Source organism: Pan paniscus, chromosome 17 (genome assembly GCF_029289425.2).
Source record: "Pan paniscus chromosome 17, NHGRI_mPanPan1-v2.0_pri, whole genome shotgun sequence".
Classification (NCBI taxonomy): domain Eukaryota; kingdom Metazoa; phylum Chordata; class Mammalia; order Primates; family Hominidae; genus Pan; species Pan paniscus.
The window spans coordinates 49,342,455-49,357,871 of record NC_073266.2 but is presented as its reverse complement, the minus strand read 5'-3'; the positions used below and the strand labels follow the sequence as shown (position 1 = coordinate 49,357,871).

The 15,417-nt window shown below is 46.1% G+C and overlaps 2 pseudogenes; both read right to left on the bottom strand.

Moving 5' to 3' along the window:
* Positions 1 to 6,602: 6,602 nt before the first annotated feature.
* Positions 6,603 to 7,360, bottom strand: LOC100974200 (epsin-2-like; annotated as a pseudogene).
* A 1,401-nt stretch (positions 7,361 to 8,761) lies between these two features.
* On the bottom strand, positions 8,762 to 13,838 carry LOC100992501 (6-phosphogluconate dehydrogenase, decarboxylating-like; annotated as a pseudogene).
* Positions 13,839 to 15,417: the final 1,579 nt, after the last annotated feature.

Below are 15,417 nucleotides of genomic sequence, written 5' to 3'. Positions count from 1 at the left end.
TGTCCAGTGAATTTTTGTATTTTTAGTAGAGATGGGGTTTCACAATCATGGCAAGGCTGGTCTTGAACTCCTGACCTCAAGTGATCTCCCCACCTTGGCCTCCCAAAGTGCTGGGATTACAGGCATAAGCCACCAAGCCCAGCCTGTTTGTTTAAGAGACAGTGTCTTACTCTATCACTCAGGCTGTGGTACAGTGGCACATTATAGCTCATTGCAGCCTCAAACTCCTGGGCCCAAGAAACTTCCCATCTCAGTCTCATGAGTAGCTAGGACTATGGGTGCAAGCCATCACAACTGGTTAATTTAAATTTTTTTTTTTTTTGGCAGAGACAGGGTCTCACTATGTTGCCCATCCTGGTGGTGGACTTTGGGCCTCAAGTGATCTTCTTGTCTCAGCTTTCCAAAGCACTGGGGTTCCAGGTTTGAGCCACAGTGCCTGGCCTTGTTCTGCAAGTTTTCTTAAAAACAAAAATAGGCCGGGTGCAGTGGCTCATGCCTGTAATCCCAGCACTTTGGGAGGCTGAGGCTGGTGCATCACAATGTTAGGAGTTCGAGACCAGCCTGGCCAATATGGTGAAACCCTGTCTCTACTAAAAATACAAACATTAGCTGCATGTGGTGGCAGCTGCCTGTAGTCCCAACCACTTGGGAGACTGAGGCAGAAGAATAGCTTGAACCCAGGAGGCAGAGGTTGCAGTGAGCCAAGATTGTGCCACCGCACTCTAGCCTGGGCGACAGAACGAGATTCCATCTCAAAAAATAAATAATATAGAAAAGCTGGCATGTTTTGTTTGGTTAGATTTTTGGTTTTTTATTTTATTTACTTTTTTTTTTTTTTTGAGATGGATTCTCATTCTGTTGCCAGGCTGGAGTGTAGTAGCACAATCTCAGCTCACTGCAACCTCCACCTCCTGGGTTCAAGGGATTCTCCTGTCTCAGCCTCCAGAGTAGGTGGGACTACAGGCGTGTGCCACCATGCCCAGCTCATTTTCTTTGTATTTTTAGTGGAGATGGGGTTTCACCATGTTGGCCAGGATGGTCTAGACCTCTTGACTTCGTGATTTGCCTCGGACTCCCAAAGTGCTGGTGTTACAGGCATGAGACACCGTGCCCGGTCTCTTTTCTTTATTCTTTCTTTTGGTCTCACTCTGTTGGCCAGGCTAGAGTGCAGTGGCATGATTATACCTCACTGCAGCCTTGACTTCCTGGGCTCAAGCACTCCTCCCACCTCAGCCTCCTGAGTAGCTGGAACTACAGGTGCATGCCACCATCCCTGACTAATTTTTAATTTTTTTGTAGAGAAGGGGGTCTTGCTATGTTGCTCAGGCTGGTCTTGATTCCCGGGCTCATGTGATTCTCCCACAATGGCCTCCTAAAGTGCTGGGATTACAGGCATGAGCCACCATTCCCAGCCTGGCTTTTCGTTTAACAACATTCAGAAATACTTTTGGATTGCCAGCTACATACATTCCAATAGCTGTAAAACTTTTTTCTTTAACTTTCTATTTGTTAAATGACATTATAAGAAGTACACTGTCAAGATGGTAGAAGAGAACATTGCATTGTACTTCACACTGGTCAGATCTCATCTGGAACTGCGTGTTCAATTCTAAGCATTGCATTTTTAGGGCAACACAGGCAAATAAAAACATTCTTATAGAAGAGAGGGGGAAAACGGAGAGGGAGTTTAAAATCATACATAAACGAACATGCTAAAGAAGGTGTTTATTTTGGGCCGGGCACAGTGGCTCATCACTGCAATCCCAGCACTTTGGGAGGCCAAGGCGGGTGGACCACGAGGTCAGGAGTTCAAGACCAGCCTGGCTAAGATAGTGAAACCTCATCTCTACTAGAAATACAAAAATTAGCTGGGCATAGTGGCAGGCATCTGTAATCCCAGCTACTTGGGAGGCTGAGGCAGAGAATTGCTTGAACCCGGGAGGAAGAGGTTTCAGTGAGCCAAGATCGCACCACTGCATTCCAGCCTGGGCAACAGAACGAGACTCCCCGCCCTCCACCCCCACCCCCCAAAAAAAGGTGTGTAAGAGAAAGGCAGATGATCAGGGCACACAAAAGCTAGCTAGCTCTCTTCAACTATGTCCAAAGAGACAGCATTCTCTTTATATATCGCAATGGAAAGTAAAACCCAGGAAAAGGCTAGAAGTCATGAGGAGTCATGTTTCAACTCAATCTAAGACCTAGATTAGGTCTTTGCTTTGGTATTCAATGAATTCTGGATTATCAGCAGTAAACAGGCTTAGACTAGACTACCACATTGCTGGAATATTGTAACTTTTTTTGAGACAGAGTCTCACTCTGTCGCCTAGGCTGGAATGCAGTAGCACAATCTCAGCTCACTGCAACCTTTGCCTCCTGGGTTCAAGCAATTCTCCCACCTCAGCCTCTCAAGTAGCTGGGACTACAGGTGCCCACCACCACACTGGCTAATTTTTGTAATTTTAGTAGAGACAGGGTTTCACCATATTGGCCAGGCTGGTCTCGAACTCCTGACCTCAAGTGATCCACCCACCTCAGCCTCCCAAAGTGCTGGGATTACAGGGGTGAGCCACCGGGCCTGGCATGTAGCTTTTAATTCTATTTTGAATATTAGATTTTATGTTCCTTCTTGATCTTTAGTCAATGTGAAACTCAGAATCTGATGAAAACTTAGGCCACAATTTGTAGTTCTACAATACATTTGAAAAGCTTTAGCTTATATAAGTTGACATAAACCTAGGTATTTTCTTTGAAACCCTGTTACTCACTGCTCTTAACTAATTGCAAGTTGTGCCTGATCTCATTCATATTTCTGATGTATATTTCCAAGGATAAATACTATAAAATATCTCATGACCTTAAGGACACAGTTCAGAGATATGGATTACTTACAGAGCCAGAAATATAGCTTTTCAGCTTTTTAAAAATTGAAACTTCAAGTGTATTTTTTTTTTTAAATAGATTGTGTTCAACCTGTCCTGCAATTTTCTGGAAGAAAACCTGCTATCAGTTTTCAGAGAATCATCCTGGGAAGTGCTCTCTGACTTTCAGAAGGAGGATGGAAATCATATCCTATGTATATCGCATCCAGTGGATGGGCAGAGTGCCTCTAGAAAGTATTACTCACGGATGCACTGCTCTGAGTGAGGGATGAGTGTGAGGGTCATAGGATCCAGGCAATGCATACGTGGGGGTGGGGCAGGGAGGAGAGAAGTAGGAGGATGCAGATCAGCAGGAGAGGGGGAGGACTGGCAGGTGTCACAGAAAGTGGTGGTTAGAACCTTTAGCAGAGCAGCTGAGATTGTGCAAAGATGCATGCAAGGAGACTGTGGAAAAAGCAAGTGTCTTTCCCTTTCTGGAAGGACACTTAGATGGATGAAAGGAGAATTGTATAATCAGATTTCAATCTATTGATGTTGAAAATGGAGACACTTAACAGATTCTGATGATGGTAATAATACTACTTTTTGTCTCAATGCTATCTTATATTTTTCAAAATTCTTTCACATTTTTTATGGGACCAAACATAACATTGTAGAAATGTTAATGTTTTCTTGAATTTTTTGAAGCCCCAAACCTGCTTGCTGACTGCCAAATTCAGAGTATCAAATGTCATTAAAGGTCAGTGAATTCAGTGGGTGTCCGTGATGTTGTCTGCATTTTACTCCTGCAATAACTAATACAAAGATCATGTTCCCAACCTCACATTCTAGCCTACTGTGTAGTTTGGAAAGTTAGAGTTTGTAATTCTGTGGTGCAGAATATTGTCCAAAGAGAGTTTGGTCAGGACACTCACTCAAATGCTTAAAAGCATGAAGGGTCTAGGATGCATTTTATATATTTATTCTGGTTTATTCTAATAAACTTTATGTTAATGTAGTTTTAGGTCTTGTGCCAGTGATTCCTCAAACTAAAGCAGAAATGTTGAGTATTATTTTTGAAATTAATAACTAAAAGCCTTTGGCCGGGTGCAGTGGCTCACGCCTGTAATCCCAGATGGCAAGATGGCACCATTGCACTCCAGCCTGGGCGACAGAGTGAGACTCCGTCTCAGATGGAGTTTTGCTCTTGTCACCCAGGCTGGAGTGCAATGGCAGTCTTGGCTCACTGCAATCTCCACCTCCCAGGTTCAAGCGATTCCCCTGCCTCAGCCTCCCGAGTAGCTGGGACTACAGGCGCCCGCCACCAGGCCCAGCTAATTTTTGTATTTTTAGTAGAGATGGGGTTCCACCATGTTGGTCAGGCTTGTCTCAAACTCCTGACCTTGTGATCCACCCACCTCGGCTTCCCAAAGTGCTGGGATTACAGGCGTGAGCCTCTGCACCCGGCCCAAAAATATTCGTATAGAAGAGTGGGAAAATGGAGGGGAGTTTAAAATCATACATAAAGGAATGTGCTGAAGAAGGTGTGTATTTTTGGACAAGAGAAGGTCAGATTATCAGGGCATGCAAAAGCTGGCCAGCTCTCTTCAACTATATCCAAAGAAACAGCATTCTCATTATATATCACAATGAATATATACTAATGGCCACAAATTAACAGTCTTACAACTTAAGGTCTTTCTCTGAAAATCCCAACTCTATTATTTCTCAAATGCATATTAAGAATTATATTCAGACCCACTTAACAAGTATTTATTAAGGATATAGCCAAAATACCAGTTATGACATTATGAAGCATTGTGGCAACAGAAAGGATATAGTATATAATGGATAAGAGTATGGAGTTGGCCAGGTGCTGTGGCTCACACTTGTAATCCCAATACTCTGAAAGGCTGAGGTGGGCAGGTTGCTTGAGTCCCTGAGTTTGAGACCAGCCTGGGCAACATGGCGAAACCCTGTCTCTACTAAAAAATACAATAGCTGGGTGTGGTGGTGTGTGCCTGTATTCCCAGCTACCTGGAAGGCTGAGGTGGGAGCATCGTGTGAGCCCAGAATGTCGAGGCTGCAGTGAGCTGAAATTATGCCATGGTACTCCAGCCTGGGAGACAGGGTGAGACCCTATCTTTTTTTTTTTTTTTTTTTTTTTTGAGACGGAGTCTCGCTCTGTCGCCCAGGCTGGAGTGCAGTGGCGCGATCTCGGCTCACTGCAAGCTCCGCCTCCCGGGTTCACGCCATTCTCCTGCCTCAGCCTCCCGAGTAGCTGGGACTACAGGCGCCCGCTACCACGCCCGGCTAATTTTTTTGTATTTTTAGTAGAGACGGGGTTTCACCGTGTTAGCCAGGATGGTCTCGATCTCCTGACCTCGTGATCCGCCCGCCTCGGCCTCCCAAAGTGCTGGGATTACAGGCGTGAGCCACCGCGCCCGGCCGAGACCCTATCTAAAAAAAAAAAAAAAAAAAAAAAAAAGTAACAGTAGGGAGTCAAGCCATACTGTTTAAATTCTAAGTCTGCCACTTACTACAGGGGATTTCTGAGGGAAGTCAATGAATTTTGTGCCTTTGTTTCCTTGGTTGTGAATAATAAGACCTACCTCTGAGAATTGTTGTGAAGTTTCAATGAATCAATACATGTAGAACACTTTGATATTGCTTGGATTTAGGTAAACACTCTGTAAATGGTAGCTATCATTATTCAAGGATGTCTACTTGGAGTTCTAAGAATTAAGCAGAAGTCTTCTTTTTTTTTTTGAGACAGAGTTTTTGCCCTGTTGCCCAGGCTGGAGTGCAATGGTGCAATCTCCACTGCACCCTCTGCTTCCTGGGTTAAGCAATTCTCCTGCCTCAGCCTCCCAAGTAGCTGGGATTATAGGCGCATGCCACCACACCCAGCTAATTTTTGTATTTTTAGTAGAAACGAGGTTTCACCACGTTGGCCAGGCTGGTCTCGAACTCCAGACCTCAGGTGATCCACCTGCCTCGGCCTCCCAAAGTGCTAGGATTACAGGTGTAAGCCACCACACCTCACCAGTTTTCTTAACTTACCACAGAGTTTGAAGAACAGGAAAAGAATTTTAGAACCTTAGACCTTTATAGAAAGTATGCTTCTTACTGTTTTCAGTATTTTATTTTTATGTATTACTTTTTTCAGTCAGTGGAAAGACATTTAATATGAGATTAAACAAACAAGATTATCAGCCAGGTGCAGTGGCTCACATCTATAATCCCAGCACTTTGGGAGGCCAAGGCAGGTGGATCACGAGGTCAGGAGTTCCAGACCACCCTAGCCAACATGGTGAAACCCTGTCTTTACTAAAAATACGAAGAATAGCTGGGCGTGGTGGTGGGTGCCTGTAATCCCAGCTACTCGGATGGCTGAGGCAGGAGAATCATTTAAACCCAGGAGGGAGAGTTTGCAGTGAGCCGAGATTGTGCCATTGCACTCCAGCCTGGGCAACAGGGTGAGACTCTGTCTCAGAAAAAAAAGAAACAAGATTATCAAGAAAAAGCATTTGTTTCCTCCTGGCTACCAGAGTCAACTCCCCATTGGATATGCAGCAGGACAACCCTTTGCTGCCAGACCCGCTCTGAGGAGGAAGCAGACAAGACCTGCCTCTGCCCACCTTCTGCCCAGATGTACAGAATGAGACCCACAGAGCAGCAAAGGGCCTTAGAGACCCCTGAACCAGAGCAGCCAAGGGGCTAAAAGTCCCTTTATAACCAAACTCAATCCAGACCAAGGACAATTTGCCTGGGCTGCCAAAGGCTCAGTACCGAGGATAGATTCAAGCTCTGCGGGGGCCACCACTCCCTAAGCCTGGGGACACCCATCCCACCTGTCACCCATTGCTGCTGCTCTAGCAAAGGGTGAGAAGCACTTCCATTACTCACAGCCATGGTAGGAGCCCAGGGACACCTGGCCTTACCATACTCCTGCTCCGAGTGGCTGGTGGAGAGGTTGGGCTGGCTGGAGCCTCACCCAAGGTGATCTGGTTGCTGCCCATGCCAGTGGCAACCTCGGCCATGTGCTCTTTGGTTTTGAGAGCCTGGGCCCCCTCAGCTTTCAGTCATTCCTCATCTTTGAGGAGGGCCACCAGTTGCTTTGACTTCTCATGCACGTTGATGCCCTGGTCCTTGCCATCTTGGTCAATGTACTGGAAGTCCTTCAGGGTCTGGATGGCAAAGATGATCTCACGGCACTGCTGGGCCATGCACTCGGAGCCTGTCTTGATGAGGTAGTCCAGCAGCAGCAGCTCCTTGTACACATGCTGCCAGTTCTTGCTATGGTCATTGAGCCGCTTCCACATCATGCTCATGATCTCCGAGAAGGCCACCATGTTGTAGGTCAGGTCCGCAATCTCGGTCATCAGAGAGCTGGATGGGCCCCATGGGTCATTGGAGGTGGCCTCCCGGACTTTGATTTCTGCCTCTAAGTAATTTTTCACAATGTTTTTCATCTGCTATCTGATAGATAAAGTCGTCATTTTTCTTTGTTACATATTTAAAGCCCTTCAAAGAGAGAAACTTTCCTGTCCTTGGTAAGTGCACACCCAGTGAAGGTTCAGTTTCCATAATCAAGCTGGAGCAAGAACCCTGAACGGTCATTTCCTCCTTTGGAGGCTCAGATCCAAAAAGCTGGAAGCCATGACTAGGCTACAGTGAGGTCCACGTTTGTTACATGAGGCTCTGGTCCACAAGTTTGATAACCTCCATCTGCTTCATCACCATTGAACACCTAGCACTTAGCACTGTGCCCGACACAGAAATGAAGACTAAAATCCTTGGAATCTCCACAGTGATGTCTTTTTGCCTGTGAATGATTGACTGAGGGCTGGCAGCCCCTAGGCAACTTCAGGATGGGGTTGGTCACCAGAAAGGCAAAGGCAGGATCAGTCCCGGGAGGGGACTGAAGGTTAAGTTTATCACCAATGGCCAATCATTTAGTCAATCGTGTCTCCATAATGAATCCTCCAGACAAACATAAAAGGACAGGTTCAGGAAGCTTCTGGATGGCTGAACACATGAAGGTTCTTGAAGGGTGGCACCTAGGTATGGCATGGAAGCTCTGCACTCCTCCCATACCTGGTCTATGCATCTCTTCATCTGTATCCTTTGCAATATCCTCTGCTCCTCCGGGCTGGCGTGGGTGTGCCGCCAGCGCTGGGGAGGTGGGAGCTACCAGAGCCCACGGAGCCGCGGCCGCCACGTCTGTCTCTGTTTTCAGAATTTTAATTAATGGACAAAAGTAAATATAATATTTAGATATGTATCATCTTTTTTTAAAAAAATAGAGAATTTAGATATATGTAGATTAAGGGACTTGCCCAGGGAATGAATGAGGAAGACTGGCATAGGGATTCTGTCTTCTGATAGTCTGATTATCTCTAGAGCATTGCTTACACAGGTAAACCATAATCTTCAAGCAAAAGTAAATAAATACCCAGAGCTTATTTTGGGTTACATATATTATTAATACTTTTGTTCCCTTTGGTGTCTTTATAAACATAGTTTTAAATGGAAAGTGATTGATATGGTTTGGATGTGTTCCAACCCAAATATCATCTTGAATTAGAGTTTGCATCATTGCCACATGTGTGGGAGGGACCAGGTGGAGATAAATGACCCATGGGGATGGTTTCCCCCATCCTGTTCTCATGATAGTCAGTTCTCATGAGATCTGATGGTTTTATAAGTGGCTTCCTTCTTCTTCTTCTCCTTTCTGCTGCCATGTACAGAAGGAAATGTTTGCTTCCCCTTCCACCATGATTTTAAGTTTCCTGAGGCCTCCCCAGCCCTGTGGAACTGTGAGTCAATTAAACTTCTTTCCTTTATAGATTACCCAGTCTAGGGTATGTCTTTATTAACAGCGTGAGAATGGACTAATACAGTGAGTTAAAGTCCAAGGTGAATTTATCTTAGTGAATTGAGTCATTTTACCTCTCATTTGCCTTTCCGTGCCAGCAACTTTAAGATAGGATCCACACCCAGACAAGGTAGAATAATTAAACTGGGAAAAGGAAACCATGTAATTCAAGCCAAATGACCTGTTTTGGCCTGAACTATCCAATAACTATGACTAAATTGGTTTTTTGTTTGTTTGTTTGTTTGTTTTTGAGTGGAAGTCTCGCTGTCCCCCAGGCTGCAGTGCAGTGGTGCCATCTCAGCTCACTGCAACCTCTGCCTCTTGGGTTCAAGCAATTCTCCTGCCTCAGCCTCCTGAGAGTAAGCTGGGATTACAGGCATGTGCCACCATGCCTGGTTAATTTTTTTTTTTTTTTTGAAACAGAGTTTTGCTCTTGTTGCCCAGGCTGGAGCGCAATGGTGCAATCTCAGCTCACTGCAACCTCTGCCTCCTGGGTTCAAGCAATTCTCCTGCCTCAGCCTCCCAAGTAGCTGGGATTACAGGCATGTGCCACCACTCCTGGCTAATTTTGTATTTTCAGTAGATGGGGTTTCTCCATGTTGGTCAGGCTGGTCTCAAACTCCCAATCTCGGGTGATCCCCCCGCCTTGGCCTCCTAAAGTGCTGGGATTACAGGTGTGAACCACCACGCCTGGCCTTATTTTTTTGAGACGGAGACTCAATCTGTTGCCCAGCCTGGAGTGCAGTGGTGCAATCTCGGCTCACTTGCAACCTCCGCATCCCAGGTTCAAGCGATTCTCCTGCCTCAGCCTCCCAAGTAGCTGGGACTACAGGTGCCCGCCACACGTCCAGCTAATTTTTGTATTTTTAGTAGACATTGGGTTTCACCATATTGGCCAGGCTGGTCTGAAACTCCTGACCTCAAGTGATCCGCCCACCTTGGTCTCCCAAAGTGCTGGGATTACAGGCGTGAGCCACCACACCTGGCCTTTTTTGTTTTATTTTTAAATTTACTTATTTTTGAAACTAGAGGATCAGCAATAAAAGTGGATAAAGAAAGAACTAAATTATCCAAACTACCTCAATTGGCTACCCAGGGAGAATCAGTGTTGATCTTTCTTTCTTTCTTTATCATCAGTCTGATGTAGCTTTTATTGAGTAAAGGAAAAAGGGAATTCAGCCGCATGATACAGAGGTTCCAATTGATCAGAGTGCACAAAGACCCTTCCCGTCTGCATGATGGGAACCACACCAGCACATGGGGCATGCGGAAGCCACTGCTGCAGGGAGGTGGTTCCCACTCTCACACACATGAACAGCTCCTGGTCAGTCCCAAGAGGCAAGGGCAGAGGGCACAGCGGCTCTTACAGAGCTACTTTACAAATAAACTGTGTGCCTTCCTCAGGAGTCTCTTACAACACTTTTTAAAAAGATCTGGGCCAGGGGTGGCTCATGCCTGTAATCCCAGAACTTTGGGAGACCGAGGCGGGAGGATCATGATGTCAGGAGATCGAGACCATCCTGGCTAACATGGTGAAACCCCGTCTCTACTAAAAATACAAAAAATTAGCCGGGCGTGGTGGCGGGCGCCTGTAGTCCCAGCTACTCGGGAGGCTGAGGCAGGAGAATGGCGTGAACCCGGGAGGTGGAGCTTGCAGTGAGCCAAGATCGCGCCACTGTACTCCAGCCTGGGCGACAGAGCGAGACTCCGTCTCAAAAAAAAAAAAGGGCCAGCTGGCAGTGCCATGAGGCTCATGGAATGTCCTGGTCTGTGGAATCGTGGAGGGTGACAGGAGCAGCATCATCATCATCAGGCATTGTATGACGAGGATGATACACTGCCACCGTGGCCTGTCCAGTTGGTGTGGATAAACTGCCCTGGTTTGGCCAAGAGTTCATAGGTGTGAGCCCCAAAGGAATCCCGCTGAGCCTGGATGAGGTTGGCTGGAAGCATCTCGTGTCTGTACTTGTCATAGAAGGAGAGGGCAGTGACAAAACAGGGCATGGGAATGCCAGCCTGGACCCCAGTGCTGACTGCCCGCCACCAAGAGTCCTAGCGGTTCTCAACAGCTGACTTAAGAAGTCGTCCAGTAGGAGGTTCTGAGGTTCTGGGTTTCGATCAAACGCATCCTTTATCTTTCCTAGGAATACACTTCTAATAATGCAGCCCCCTCTCCACATCAGGGCAATGTCACCGTAATTGAGGGTCCAGCCAAACTCGGTGGCTCCCTGCCTTAGCAGCGTAAAGCCTTGAGCATAAGAGATGATCTTGGAAGCGTAGAGGGACATTCTGAATATCCTCCAGGAATGATTTCTTATCACCATCAAACTGGAACTTTTGGGGACCCTTCAGCTTTTTGCTAGCTTGAATTCTCCCATCCTTCAGAGATGACAGGCACCGAGCAAAGACGGCTTCTCCAATGAGGGTGACGGGTATGCCGTACTCCAGGGCAGAGATGGTGGTCCACTTCCCCATGCCCTTCTGCCCTGCACTGTCCCTGATCTTTGGCAGCAAGTGTTTGCCATCAGCACCTTGGAACTTGAGAATATTGGCTGTGATTTCAATCAGGAATGAGTCTAGCTCTGTCTTATTCCAATCCTCAAAGGCCTGGGCCATCTTGTCCTGTGCCATGCCCAGCACGTCTTTCATCAGGTGGTATGCCTCACAGATCAGCTGCATGTCCCCATACTCTATCCTGTTGTGCGCCATCTTCACAAAGTGGCCTGCTCCCTCATCTCCCACCCAGTCACAGCAGGGTTCCTACTTTTGCAGCAACGCCTTGGAAGATGGTCTTGATGTGGGGCCATGCTTCTTTGTTCCCTCCTGGCGTGAGCAATGAGCCATACCAGGCCCCTTCCTCTCCACCACTGACTCCGCTCCCCACAAATAAAATTCCCTTGGCCTTGAGGTCTTGGCACCGTCTTGTGGTGTCCCTATATTCAGAATTTCCTCCATCAATGATGATGTCACCAATGTCCAACAATGGTATCAGTTTTTTGATGAAATAATCCACAGCTTGCCCAGCCTTCACCAGGAGGATGATCCGCTGGGGCTTCTTCAGCTTGGAGACCATCTCTTTCAGGGACTGGGCACCCACCACTTTGGTTCCCTTTGCCTCATTGGCCAAGAAATCATCCACTTTGGAGACAGTCCTATTAAAAGCACAGACCACAAAGCCATGGTCTTTCATGGTCAGAATTAAGTTCTGGCCCATGACTGCCAATCCGATCAGCACGATGTCAGCTTGGGCCATGGCAGTGGACAGAGTAGAACCGAAGAGCGGCGAGGCATGGAGGAAGAGTCTGATCTTTAAAACTGATAATAGGAAGTGCTGTGAAGGCATTTTACCCAAAAATAAGAACCCTAGGCTGAGTGTGATGACTCATGCCTGTAATTCCAGCACGATGGGAGGCTGAGGTGGGAGGAGTGCTTGAACCCAGAGGTTTGAGACCAGGCCACACAACATAAGGAGACCCTGTGTCTCAAAAAAAAAGAAAAGAAAAGAAAAAAAAGAAAGAAAGAAGAAAAATTAGCTGGGTATGGTGGTGCCTGTGTAGTTCCAGCTACTTGGGAGGGTAAGGTGGATAAGGTGGGAGGATCACTTGAGCCTGGGAAGTTTAGGCTGCAATAAGCTGTGATTGTGCCACTGCACTCCAGGCTGGGTGGCAGAGCGAGACCCCGTTTCAAAAAAAAAAAAAAAAAGAACCCTAGCTCCTGTCATTTCATGTGATAGCATAACTTCTATCTAAATTCAGCTTTTATATTTTAAGAGTATTGACATTATTAAAAATAAATAAAGAGGCCAGGCACAGAGGCTCACGCCTGTAATCCCAGCACTTTGGGAGGCCAAGGTGGGTCAATGGCTTGAGCCCAGGGGTTCAAGACCAGCCTGGGCAACATGGTGACACCTCATCTCTACAGAAAATACAAAAATTAACCGGGCGTGGCAGTGGGTACCTGTGGTCCTTGGTACTTAGCTACTTGAGGGGCTAAGGCAGTAGAATAGATTGAGCCTGGGAGGTAGAGGTTGTAGTGAGCTGAGATTGTGCCATTGCCCTCCAGCCTGAGTGACAAGAGTGAAACTCTGTCTCAAAACAAACAAAACAAAACAAAACCCTGTCTCAAAAAAGAAAAAAATATTTCCATGAAGAAACCCCAGTTTCAGTGCTGAAAATTTTTAAATATTCAGGAAATAAATAACATCAATCATATATAAACTCTTTCAAAAAAAGAGGAGAAAAGAACAACTCCTCATTTTTAGAGATGGGGTCTCCGTCTGTTGCCCAGACTGGTCTCAAACTCCTAAGCTCAAGTGATCCTCCTGTCTTGACCTCCCAAAGTGCTGGGATTACAAGAGTGAGCCACTGAGCTCAACCCCAATTTGTTTTTTGTTCTTTCTTTCTTTTTTGTTTTTTTTTTTTTTAGACGGAGTTTTGCTCTTGTTGCCCAGGCTGGAGTGCAATGGCGCAATCTAGGCTCACTGCAACCTCTGCCTCCCAGGTTCAAGCAATTCTCCTGACTCAGCCTCCCAAGTAGCTGGGATTACAGGTGCCTGCCACCACGCCCGGCTAATTTTTTTTGTATTTTTAGTAGAAACGGGGTTTCACCATGTTGGCCAGGCTGGTCTTGAACTCCTGACCTCAGGTGATCCACCTGCCTCGGCCTTCCAAAGTGCTGGGATTACAGGCAGGAGCCACTGCACCCAGCTGTTTTTTCTTTTCTTGAAACAGAATCTCATTATCTTGCCCAAGGTAGGGTGCAGTAGTGTGAATACAGCTCACTGGAGCCTTGACCTCCTGGGCTCAAGCCATCATCCTGCCTCAACCTCCTGAGAAGCTGGGACCACAGACGTGCACCACCAGGCCTGGCTAATTTTTTTAATTTTTTTGTAGAGACTAGGTCTTGCCATGTTGCCCAGGCTGGTCTAAAACTCCTGGGCTCAAGCAGGAATCTAAAACTCCTGGGCTCACCTCGGTCTTCCAAAGGGCTAGGATTACACACTTGAGCCACTGCACCTGGCTACTCAATTTGTTTTATGTGGCCATAATAACCACAAACTAGACAAATATATTACAAAATTAAATAAATAAAATAATATGCTAATATCCCTCATAAATTATATAATATGCTAATATCCCTCATACTAAAAAATTATTTATAAAATATTAGTAAATTTAATCCAACAACATATTAAAGGATTATATATATAAATATATATATACACATATATATACACACACACATATATATATGAAACCACCCCCACAGGATTGACAAGAATTGCATGTAGGGTTCTGGACAGCTATGTAGTCATAACTAAGTATTAATCAGTCTGTACTTTGGCCCGCTTCCTTGTTGCTAAAAGTCAGGTAGCACCAGGTGCTGACCATTTGCATTCCCATTATTCCTATAGATAGGATTTCTGAAGTTAGGGTTGTAAGACTGTTTAAGAATTGATTTGCTTTAACCTGAGGAAGGAAATTCAAAGAAAAAAAGAAATAAATAAAAGAATTGATTTGCATCCCCTTTGTTCCTATAGGCAGGTTCTCTGACATTGGAATCATAAGACTTTTGTTTAAGAATCACTTGTAGGCTGGGCACAGTGGCTCATGCCTGTAATTCCAGCACTTTGAGAAGCTGAGGCAAGCGGATCACGAGGTCAGGAGATTGAGACCACCCTGACCAACATGGTGAAACCCCATCTCTACTAAATACGAACATTTAGCAAGGTGTGGTGGCACATGCCTGTGTAATCCCAGCTACTTGGGAGGCTGAGGCAGGAGAATCACTTGAACCCAGGAGGCAGAAGTTGTAGTGAACCGAGATTGTGCCACTGTACTTCAGTCTGGGCAACAAGAGTGAAACTCCGTCTCAAAAACAACAACAACAAGTCACTTGCTACGCGCAGCGGCTCACGCCTGTTATCCCAGCACTTTGGGAGGCCGAGGCGGGTGGATCACCTGAGGTCAGGAGTTCGAGACCAGCCTGACCAACATGACGAAACCCCCCTCTCTACTAAAAATACAAAATTAGCCGGGCATGGTGGCAGGTGCCTGTAATCCCGACTAATTGGGAGGCTGAGGTTTCAGTGAGCCTAGATGGCGCCATTGCACTACAGCCTGGGCAACAAGAGCAAAACTCCATCTAAAAAAAGAATCACTTAACACCTTAAGCGATGGCTCACTCCCATAAGCCCAGCACTTTGGGAGGCCCAGGCGGGGCAGATCACCTGAGGTCAGGAGTTCAAGACCAGCCTAGCCAACATGGTGAAATCCTGGTCTCTACTAAAAATACAAAAATTAGCCAGGTGTGGTGGCACATGCCTGTAATCACAGCTACTCGGCAGGCTGAGGCACCAGAATCCCTTGAATCCAGGAGGTGAAGGTTGCAGTGAGCCAAGATTGTGCCACTGAACTCCAGCCTGAGTGACAGAGTGAAACTCCGTCTACAAAATAAATAAATAACTTCGGATGTTTTTCACACCCTGACTTCCAGCAAGTAGTTTGAAGACCCCCACAGAGAAATGTGATCAGCATAAGAATACATCTTCATTTCTTTGTCCCTTGACTTCATCCTGCATTCTTTTTTCTATTGATTAGTTTTTATTTTTGTGGGTACATAAGTGTATATATTTATGGGGTACATGAAATGTTTTGATACTGACATGCAATGTGAAAT